We start from the raw sequence: 9,924 nt of genomic DNA on the forward strand, positions 1-9,924 counted from the left end.
AATGTGGAGACCAATTCTGGATCCACACGTCCTTCCACAGTGGGGACATAGGTTTCCAGACAGGAGTTGATCATGGTGAGGGTTTTCCAAACAAGCGCTTTTTCTTTCTCCCTTTTTGGTTTGAGTGTCTTCAAAGTCCATGACACCTTTGGTAAGTGAGGAAGGGTCTTTCCCAGTCAGAGGAGGGGCTATTCTTCCTAATGATCAGTAAGAACCCCATTTATTGTCATTTGAACCCATGAATCAACAGGAAACAACAGCAGCAAGCTCCAAATTTGCTGCACATCTGTGTGACAGGGCTTCAAATACTTGATGGTTGCTATCATATCTCAGCGGCCTCTTTTCTGTAGGCTAAACATTCTCTGCTTTTCAGCCTTTTCTCTCTCTTTTTTAATTTTCAAAGATCTTTATTGAAACTTAACATATATACATAATAACCCAAATTCCCAATGATTCCCTCACATAAAATATCTAAATTACAACAGCTGCATAATTATACACAATTCTAAAACGCAACACCACCCATCTACTTCCCTCCACAGCAATTCAACTTCTTTATATTTCTTTCTACCTTGCCCCCCCCCCCGCATTCTATAATACATTATTTTTGTTAAATTCTGATTTTTCCTTCCTTCTTTATTGGTTTTGTTATTTCTTACATTTTTTTCCAAGCCTATTAACACGCCATTTTTAGAACAATACTTTTTACATATAATCTTCGAAATACTTCCACTCCATTCTTAACTTTTGATTTGATTGATATCTTATAATTGAAGTTAATTTTGCCAATTCTATATACTCAATTTACAAATTCACTTTTCTCAAAGGGCTCACCAGTGCTTTTCTTTTCCCTAAAAAAAAAGTTTTAGGGATACTCTCATTTTCCTACTCATATTGAAATACTGCCCCTCAATGAGGCCAAACTTAAGATTCACAAAATGTTTAGAGGTATGCATACCCCAGAAAAATTTATTTATATATATATATATATATATATATATATATATATATATATATATATAGAGTTTGCTTCTGCCACACTCTGGACTCTAAGCAGCCCTGTTTTCACTTCATTTCCATCACCACTCACCACCGGAGTTTGCTATTACAAGAAGTTGCGTCAAAAGGGAAAACATGCAAACAGGCTTCTACCCATCTGCTCAGTCGGAAATAAAACCGGTTCCCTCCTTCCTGCCTGACCTGCCATTTTAGATAGTGCATTCCAAGTATGTCAGGCTCTTCACAATCACACACATTCGTTTGTTTGTTTGTTTGTTTTGTATAACGCCCTATGGCCATAGGTCTCAGGGCGTTTCACAACACAAAGTTACAATATAAAAGCACAAAATACAGAATAAAAATAATCAAAACAATCAACAATACACAGGTATACAAACTAGTAAAAAGCTAGTAAATACAGTGGTACGTCGGGTTACATATGATCCAGGTTACAGACTCCGCTAACCCAGAAATAATACCTTGGGTTAAGAACTTTGCTTCAGGATAAGAACAGAAATCGTGCTCCGGCGGCGCAGCAGCAGTAGGCGGCCCCATTAGCTAAAGTGGTGCTTCAGGTTAAGAACAGTTTCAGGTTAAGAACGGACCTCTGGAACAAATCACCGTATTTTTCGCTCTATAAGACGCACCAGACCACAAGACGCACCTAGTTTTTGGAGGAGGAAAACAAGAGAAAAAAAATTCTGAATCTCAGAAGCCAGAACAGCAAGAGGGATCGCTGTGCAGTAAAAGCAGCAATCCCTCTTGCTGTTCTGGCTTCTGGGATAGCTGCACAGCCTGCATTCACTCCATAAGACGCACACACATTTCCCCTTACTTTTTCGGAGGAAAAAGTGAGTCTTATAGAGCAAAAAAATACGGTAAGTACTTAACCTGAGGTACCACTGTAAGTGAATCAAGATTGTTATTATTTTTTTATACTGCTGACCAGGAATACTCTCCGATATCCGACATTTCACTGCCCCATTTGCAGCTGGCAAAATAAAAATTGGGGAGGAACATTTTGGTGAATGGGAGATTTAGGGAAAAAATGTGGGCTTTGATAGTAATGGTGCTTCTCTGTATGACTGGTGGTCACTATTTTTTATTTCCCACAAAGCCTACAGGAATGATACCAGACCACCACCAACTGCACAGAAGAGCATGGTCCTCAATGTTGAGGGGTTGGGGAACTCTTTCTCTCTAAATTTTGAGCCACAGATTTGTTTTTGGGCTCAGCGACAGTGTGTTCAGGGCTCAGGTCCAGCATTTTGGGGGCTCTTGGGCAAGCCATTGGACCCCATTAATCTGGAAGACATGGAGCTTGTATCCTCTCACATTACCTCTGGCTTCCTAAGCTGCTCTGAGAAAGATCAGAACAGTGGTGCTCTTAGAGCAATATATTCTTCAGGACAGAACCGGCAGTGGCGTAGCGTGGGTTGTTAGCACCCGGGGCAAGGCAAGTAATTTGCGCCCCCTAACCCGTGGATTTGCGCCCCCTAACCAGTGGATTTGCGCTCCCTAACCCTAACCCCCAGATGTTGCGCCCGGCCCCCCCTGCACCCCCCACGCTACGCCACTGAGAACCGGTCCTACCATTAGGCAAAGTGAGGAGGCAGTGGATATTGGCAGGCAAAGTGCTGGAGTGAGAAATCCCATAAGCTCGTCAGTTTCCCCTTGGATGCAGTGGAAGATGCTGTCCTGTCACCTCCAGAGAAATGAGATTCAACAACCAATCTCGTCAGCTTCTGTATGTGCAGTAAGTCAGTCAGTCAAGTTTATTGCTTATAGCCAAAGGCTGTTACAATGTATACAATGTCATTCAATAAAATATATACTAGTTTGATACACAAACTTAAAACATTTACATTGTCAAAACATGACCTAATCTGCACAAAGCTATAGAAACTCCTTAATATACAAATTGAAACATTAGACAATAAAATTCATAAGCTAAAATCATTGTAAAGGTAAAGGTAAAGAGACCCCTAACCATTAGGTCCAGTCGTGGCCGACTCTGGGGTTGCGGCGCTCATCTCGCTTTATTGGCCGAGGGAGCTGGCGTACAGCTTCTGGGTCATGTGGCCAGCATGACTAAGTTGCTTCTGGTGAACCAGAGCAGCGCATGGAAACGCCATTTATCTTCCCGCCAGAGCGGTACCTATTTATCTACCTGCACTTTGAGGTGCTTTTGAACTGCTAGGTGGGCAGGAACTGGGACCAAGCAACTGGAGCTCACCCCGTCGCGGGGATTCGAACCGCCGACCTTCTGATCAGCAAGTCCTAGGCTCTGTGGTTTAACCCACAGCGCCACCCCCGTCCCACCGCTTGGTGTAGATGGGGTCAAATAAATTCATCTCCTTTACAGTTGATAGCTATCTCGGCTATACAATTTTTTCTAATTTTCCCGGCAGCAGTTGCAAAAAATGCTACCCGCCAGGTCACATAGTTATCTATGTCTGCGAGGACATAAAGAATGTCAGAAGGCTTCTGGCCAGGGGACCTTGTCATTATAGGTGTCAAAAACCGTTCTCTTGCTTCATTCTATAAGGGGAAGCGATAGATATAATGCGTAAGGTCCTCTAATTCAGGGCATCCCTAATACAAACATGTTCATTTACTGGTACGCCTCTATATCTCCCATCTCTATAAGCAGAGTTTATTGTATTTAATCTTAACTCTGTAAAAGCTTTCCGGAGTTGTACAAAAGTCAATTCAAGTAAAAGGTATGTTCATGGGCCTAAGTTTAAAATATAAAGGGGCTCATGTGGATAGGCATATGGAGTTTAAGTCATTTTTAGTAGCCACTGTCCTTATGGTCCATTGAAGCCCTGGTCAGATTTTTGAACCTAGATCCTCTCTGGAGCTGGTCTCATATGCCATGCAGTTTTTAGTGCAACGGCTTCACATCATATCGATCTGCATTTTTGTCACGGCTGGCTGGCCTCAACGAGGGGAAAAGAGGGAACGTGACTTGTTTGCCAAAATGGTTGCAGAAATCCTCATGGCAACATGGAAAGGGGAGGTGTTCACTCTTCCACAAGTAGCATAGGAAGTTTGGAATGGGAAATTCCCAGCAGGGGCCAGGAGGCAGAATTTAAAAAGCAAGGAGCAAGTCTTTTATTTCTCACTGCGCTGTCTGCCAGATGCAATAAAGTCAGTGCCTGGATTTAATAAACTCCCCCTTGTTATTAAGAAAACAAGGTCTCTTTTCCTGGAAAACTAACAAATCCAAGGATAGGGTGTAACTTTTCATAATCATGATTTGTTTCGAGTGCTTTGTGAGAATGCCAAAAGACCCTTTGAAATACCAAATGTTTTCCAATTAGGCAGACGTAAGGAGACGGGAACCAACGCAGCTGACACTGGATTTAGGTGGCTTCAATTCTTCTTAAAAGAACAATGTTGGGTTGTTGTTTTCTTTTAATGAAATAAAACACCAGCTTTGCAAACGGTTACACAAAATAAGCCCCAGAGTAGGACCAAATCAAATTGAGGCCCCTGCTGTGGTGCAATTATGCGGGAATTAAGAGACCTGCAGATATGGCTAGTTAGTTCAAGGCAGCATTCAAGCTTTAATCCCAGACTTTACCTCTTTGACTTCTCCTGCTTCATTGACTCTGTATTGTTTATGGCAGGGATGGAGAAGCTCCTTATGGAACAGCTGAGGGCCACGAGGTTTTCATCCCTGATCTACAACTACAAAGCTACTAGGTCTACTTTTCTTCTTCTAAAACCCAGTTCTGTTCCAAGGCTATGTATACACACTTTAATAAAGCAAGCAAAAAACACCACCACCTTAGTCCTCCTATCTCACTGAGGTTTATATCTCTTTTTGATCAAGTGGCCCCTTGCCCCTGTTTTCCTCATCCCCCTTGCCTTCATCACCCCATTCCTTTGGACTTGACCACCTATTCTTCCTCCTGGGCTCCTGTGCCCGAATCCAACTCTATCCCTTTGCACTTTGGCAGCATTTAAAGAAGCCATTAAAAAGGTAAAGGGACCTCTGACCATTAGGTCCAGTCGTGACCGACTCAGGGGTTGTGGCGCTCATCTCGCTTTATTGGTTGAGGGAGCCGGCGTACAGCTTCCAGGTCATGTGGCCAGCATGACTAAGCCGCTTCTGGTGAACCAGAGCAGCACACAGAAATGCCATTTACCTTCCCGCCAGAGCAGTACCGATTTATCTACTTGCACTTTGACGTGCTTTCGAACTGCTAGGTTGGCAGGAGCAGGGACCGAACAACGGGAGCTCACCCCATCGAACCGCCGACCATCTGATCAGCAAGTCCTAGGCTCTGTGGTTTAACCCACAGCACCACCCGCATAACTAGACTCCTAAAAAAACCAGAAGGCTGCATGAGCCTACAGGTCTCAGCAATGATCACCTTGTGCAAGATTAATTTACCATAGATAGGCAAGGTCTCTGGGCACATTGTGGCATCCCGACAGTGGGTTAGCCAGGTGTTTTTGAATGAAACCTATTATTCAGATCTATTCCAATCTGGCTTCTGGCCTGGTCTGGGGGGCCAAAACCAGGATACCCTATGCTGAGTGATGGATAGCGGGAATGTGACCCGGATGATTCTTCTGCACTTCTCAGATGTGACTCATCTTTCTGAATGGAATTATTTGCTAATTATTTACCTTTCCATGGAGGCGCAGGTTACTGCAACAGCAAAGGCGACATTTTTCTACCTTTGCCACATTAAGCAGTTGGCCCCTTACCTTTTCCGCTCTGATCTGGCCACAGTGATCCATGCAACAGTCATCTCCAGGCTTGACTACTGTAATTCGCTCTACGCGGGGCTGCCCTTGAAGCTGTCCCAGAAACTCCAGCGGGTGCAGAATGCTGCAGCGAGGCTCCTCACAGGGTCTCTGCCATGGGAGCATATTCACCCAGTGTTTTTCCAGCTGCACTGGCTCCCGGCGGAGTACAGGGTCAGATTTAAGATGCTGGTTTTGACCTTTAAAGCCCTTCACAGCCTAGGACCCTCGTACCAACGGGACCGCCTCTCCCGGTATGCCCCATGGAGGACCTTAAGGTCCATAAGTAGCAACATCCTAGAGGTCCTGGGCCCTAAGGAAGTTAGATTAGCCTCAACTAGAGCCAGGGCTTTTTTGACACTGGCTCTGGCCTGGTGGAACACTCTGTCTCATGAGACTAGGGCCCTGCGGGATCTGATTTCTTTCCGCAGGGCCTGTAAGACAGAGTTGTTCCGCCTGTCCATTGGCTTAGAATCAATTTGATTCCCTTCCCCTCTTTCTTTTTCCCTTTCTCCTCCTGTGATAAGGCTGCATTTTAATGTTTTAATGTTGAATTTTAATCTTGTTTTTTAAGTTGTATTTCAATCAACTTGTTTTTATTATTGGTTGTTAGCCGCCCTGAGCCCGGTCTTGGCTGGGGAGGGTGGGGTATAAATAAAATTTATTATTATTATTATTACTATTATTACAATTATTTATTTTAAAGCTTCTAAGGTAGCTTTCAAATAACAACAACAGACATTTGAATACACAGCAATATCAACATATAAGGACAGTTGGCCAGAGGGAGAAAGAGGGACCCCAGTTGAAGCAGCCTGTGGTGATTTCTGTGCCTGCCCTTCCCTATCTCCTTCCCTTCCCACTGGGAGTGGGAGGCACTGTACCGCAGTGGCCTGAGTTATTCCTGTTGGATCAACTTCCCGGAGGTAGTGCTAGGGAACTGCTGTTCCACTTCATGACCCTTGAACTATAGGCTGTCACAAGTTCCCCTTTTTCAACATCTGCATCAGGGATGCCTGTGGCTTCTGAGAGAGACGCTGCTGCACTCCAGCTTACATCATCCCTGACTACAGGCCATGTAGGCTGGGGGCCATGTAGCCCTTTTGGAGGGCTACAGTTTCCCCATCTCCAATCTAAATGAAAACTGCTGTGTGAGGTTATCTGGAGGCTGCAAATAGTCAAACAAAGGCAGTTATGCACAGCACCAATTGGGCAGCACGTGTGTTGTCATGAACCCGTACCCCCCCATAACATTTTAAAATGAGTTTTTCTTTTTAAGGTGAGCATAGTTAAATCAAGAACACAGAATTAAAATGGCGAACAACCTTCCCTAAAGCATAGCTGGGGAGCAAGACTAATTGGTGTTCAAATCACCAATACATATGTCAAGTACATGGCAAAAGGAGAAAAATCCGCTACAACCTCTGCTTTAATGTTTTGTGTGCATGCAGCTGAGCTCTCTGTGTGCATGTAACAACTCTGCAGAGTTAAGACTGTGGGATCTAAAGACTCATGAATGGAATTACTGTGGCTTCCACTTCCCACCAGAGCCTCTTTCATCCTTTGTAAAGTCATTCTGGGAATTTGAAAGATGCTCAGTAATAATCTCCAGTGCAGCAGTCGGAGAAGAAATCTGGAAGGGACTAAAATGCTTACAGAAGCAATGAGCACTTGGACTCTTTGGATCCTGGCTAAGAAGACCTGTGGCACACATTAAAGAGAAAAATATATGCGGCATTTCATGTAGCCATAAAATATATAACCCATTAAAACCCAATCTTTTACCCAAGGGATACAATGCCATATGGAAACATGCTAATACTATTCTAATAAGGATAGCTTTGAGAGGTGCTCTGCTCTTTCTCGCTCTCTTTACATGTGGGTTGCTGTTGAATTGCCAAGCAACTGCTACTTCCACACTACATTAGCAACATAATCTTGCAGAACATTCCCTATAAAACTACAGATAAAACTAAACAGTCACAATCACAGCCTTTGTAGAAGACTTTTAAAAAATGCAAGATAAGCAACCATGAAGTTCCCATCCAACACTATTAAAAAGCAACTGTTTGGTCTGATTGTTCAGCATGATTTAGAAGCCCTAGAATATCTCCCTCTGTTCATTTAGTTTTAGTTCTTTTCACTGATTTGTACTTACAACACATTAAAGCAACTGAGGAGCCTTACTGGCAGAGAACAGAGTGCAAGCCGAAAGCATAGAAAAGGCAATAATCTAGGCATAATCTGGAAACAGTTCAAGTACTTTATTCAAAACCTCAGTTTCCCTAGTCAGATTGAATGCACAACACTTTCAGACTGGGAGTAATCACCACCTTTCAAACTGCTGTCAGGGGAAGGAAAACTCTTGACTTCAACAGCCAGAGAAACCTGGCAGAATTTAATAGCTATTTCAGCTGCAGGTTGGGAATCCTTGAAAAACGCTGAACTCTGGTTGGCTTTCCTCTTAAGCCAGGGGGCTGTAAATCATTGTTTCGCCTACAGCAAAAAGATGGATTATTTACTGGTGAAATGGGGATTCTAATCCATCCAAGATATGTTGAGTACAGAAGGAGGTGGCAGCAGCTACTGCAATGTAATCACTAAGTGTTTCACAGGTGTATTATCTCATGTATGAAGTGTCAGTAGGGATGAGAAAAATGCACTGCTGGACATGGGGCTAGGTCATGGTGAACAGGACTCTTCAATCACCAGAGAAATCCCTCTCCTGCCCTCCATATAGTTACTTCATATGTTCAGGCTGGTCCTCCTGGCTCAAATGAAACCCATGGGACACACACTCCAAGGCAGGGAAGGAGAACCTGAGTGCACTCTGTACAGACTCAGAGGCACAATCTATATTGCAGCGTAGATTCATGGCTTTCAGAAAGAGGGTGGTGAGGCTGAACTCAGATCAAACCCAGACACATATGAATCTCTAATAAGGCAGAAACAGCAGATACAGTGGTACCTCGCAAGACGAATGCCTCGCAAGACAAAAAACTCGCTAGACGAAAGGGTTTTTTGTTTTTGAGCTGCTTCGCAAGACGATTTTCCCTATGGGCTTGCTTCGCAAGACGGAAATGTCTTGCAAGTTTGTTTCCTTTTTCTTAACACCGCTAATACAGTTGCGACTTGACTTCGAGGAGCAACTCATAGCACGCCGTGTGGTAGCCTTTTTCGAGGTTTTTAAAGACTTTGGTGATTTTTGAAGCTTTCCCAAAACTTTCCCGACACCGTGCTTCGCAAGACGAAAAAAATCGCAAGACGACAAAACTCGCGAAACGAATTAATTTCGTCTTGCGAGGCACCACTGTAAATCCTTCTCCCGCTCCTGCTTATAGTTACTACAGATGTTCAGGCTCCTTTTCCTGGCTCAAATAAATCCCACAGAACGCCCACTACAAGATGGGGAAGGAGAACGTGAGTGCACCCTGCACATGCTCAGAGGCACCATCTTTCCTTCACATGTCTCAGGGCAGACCCTTTCAGAAAGAGGGTGGTGGAGCTTGAACTCAAGACATGTGTTAACCTCTAACAACAACAACAATGGGACAAACAGCAGAGGGGGTGCCCTGTGTAGCAGCACCCCAACTTTTCGACCAAAGGGGAGGACAGCATGGGCGTAGGAAGGGGTGGTACAGCTGCCCCTATAAATCAAGTCTTTTAAAAAAAATTTATTGCATTTTCAATTTTATCATGATCAGAGTTTCATTACATAATTCAATAAACCTAAGCATTGCTCTAACAGAGCATCGACCTCCCCTGCCCCTCTTTCTGACTTCCATACATAATGACCTTATTCTTAGCATTTCTATAACCACTTTTTTTTTACCTTCTCTCTCGTTTTTGTATTTCCCCTCATTAAATGTAAATCAGCCCCTGTAAACCAAGTCGATAAATAAAAACTAAAATAAAATAAGTAAATAAATAAAAAATACTTAACTGGCCAACTGAGTTGCAGATAACTCGGTTCTGCCCCTCCCCCCCAATAACCCCCCCCCCCAAAATTAAATCCTGGAGTGCGGCCTACAAAAAAGCACACTCCCCCCCAACAACGACCCCGCTTGGGAGGCACGACAAGCGAGCTTTAGAGACCCCCTCGACGGTGTGAGGGTGGTGGGGAGGGATTTGAACCCAGGCCTTCCTCGGCGTCCCTACCCC

The 9,924-nt window shown here is 44.0% G+C and overlaps 1 long non-coding RNA gene across 1 annotated transcript; it reads right to left on the reverse strand.

Moving 5' to 3' along the window:
- Nucleotides 1-7,174: 7,174 nt before the first annotated feature.
- On the reverse strand, nt 7,175-9,753 carry LOC309526752. Its single transcript, XR_014216909.1, has 2 exons — nt 9,707-9,753; nt 7,175-7,464 (listed from the first exon to the last, which is right to left on the reverse strand). It is a non-coding gene; the product is annotated as an uncharacterized lncRNA (long non-coding RNA).
- Nucleotides 9,754-9,924: the final 171 nt, after the last annotated feature.

The sequence above is a fragment of the Podarcis vaucheri genome (genome assembly GCF_965113315.1).
Source record: "Podarcis vaucheri genome assembly, chromosome: 2".
NCBI lineage: Eukaryota > Metazoa > Chordata > Lepidosauria > Squamata > Lacertidae > Podarcis > Podarcis vaucheri.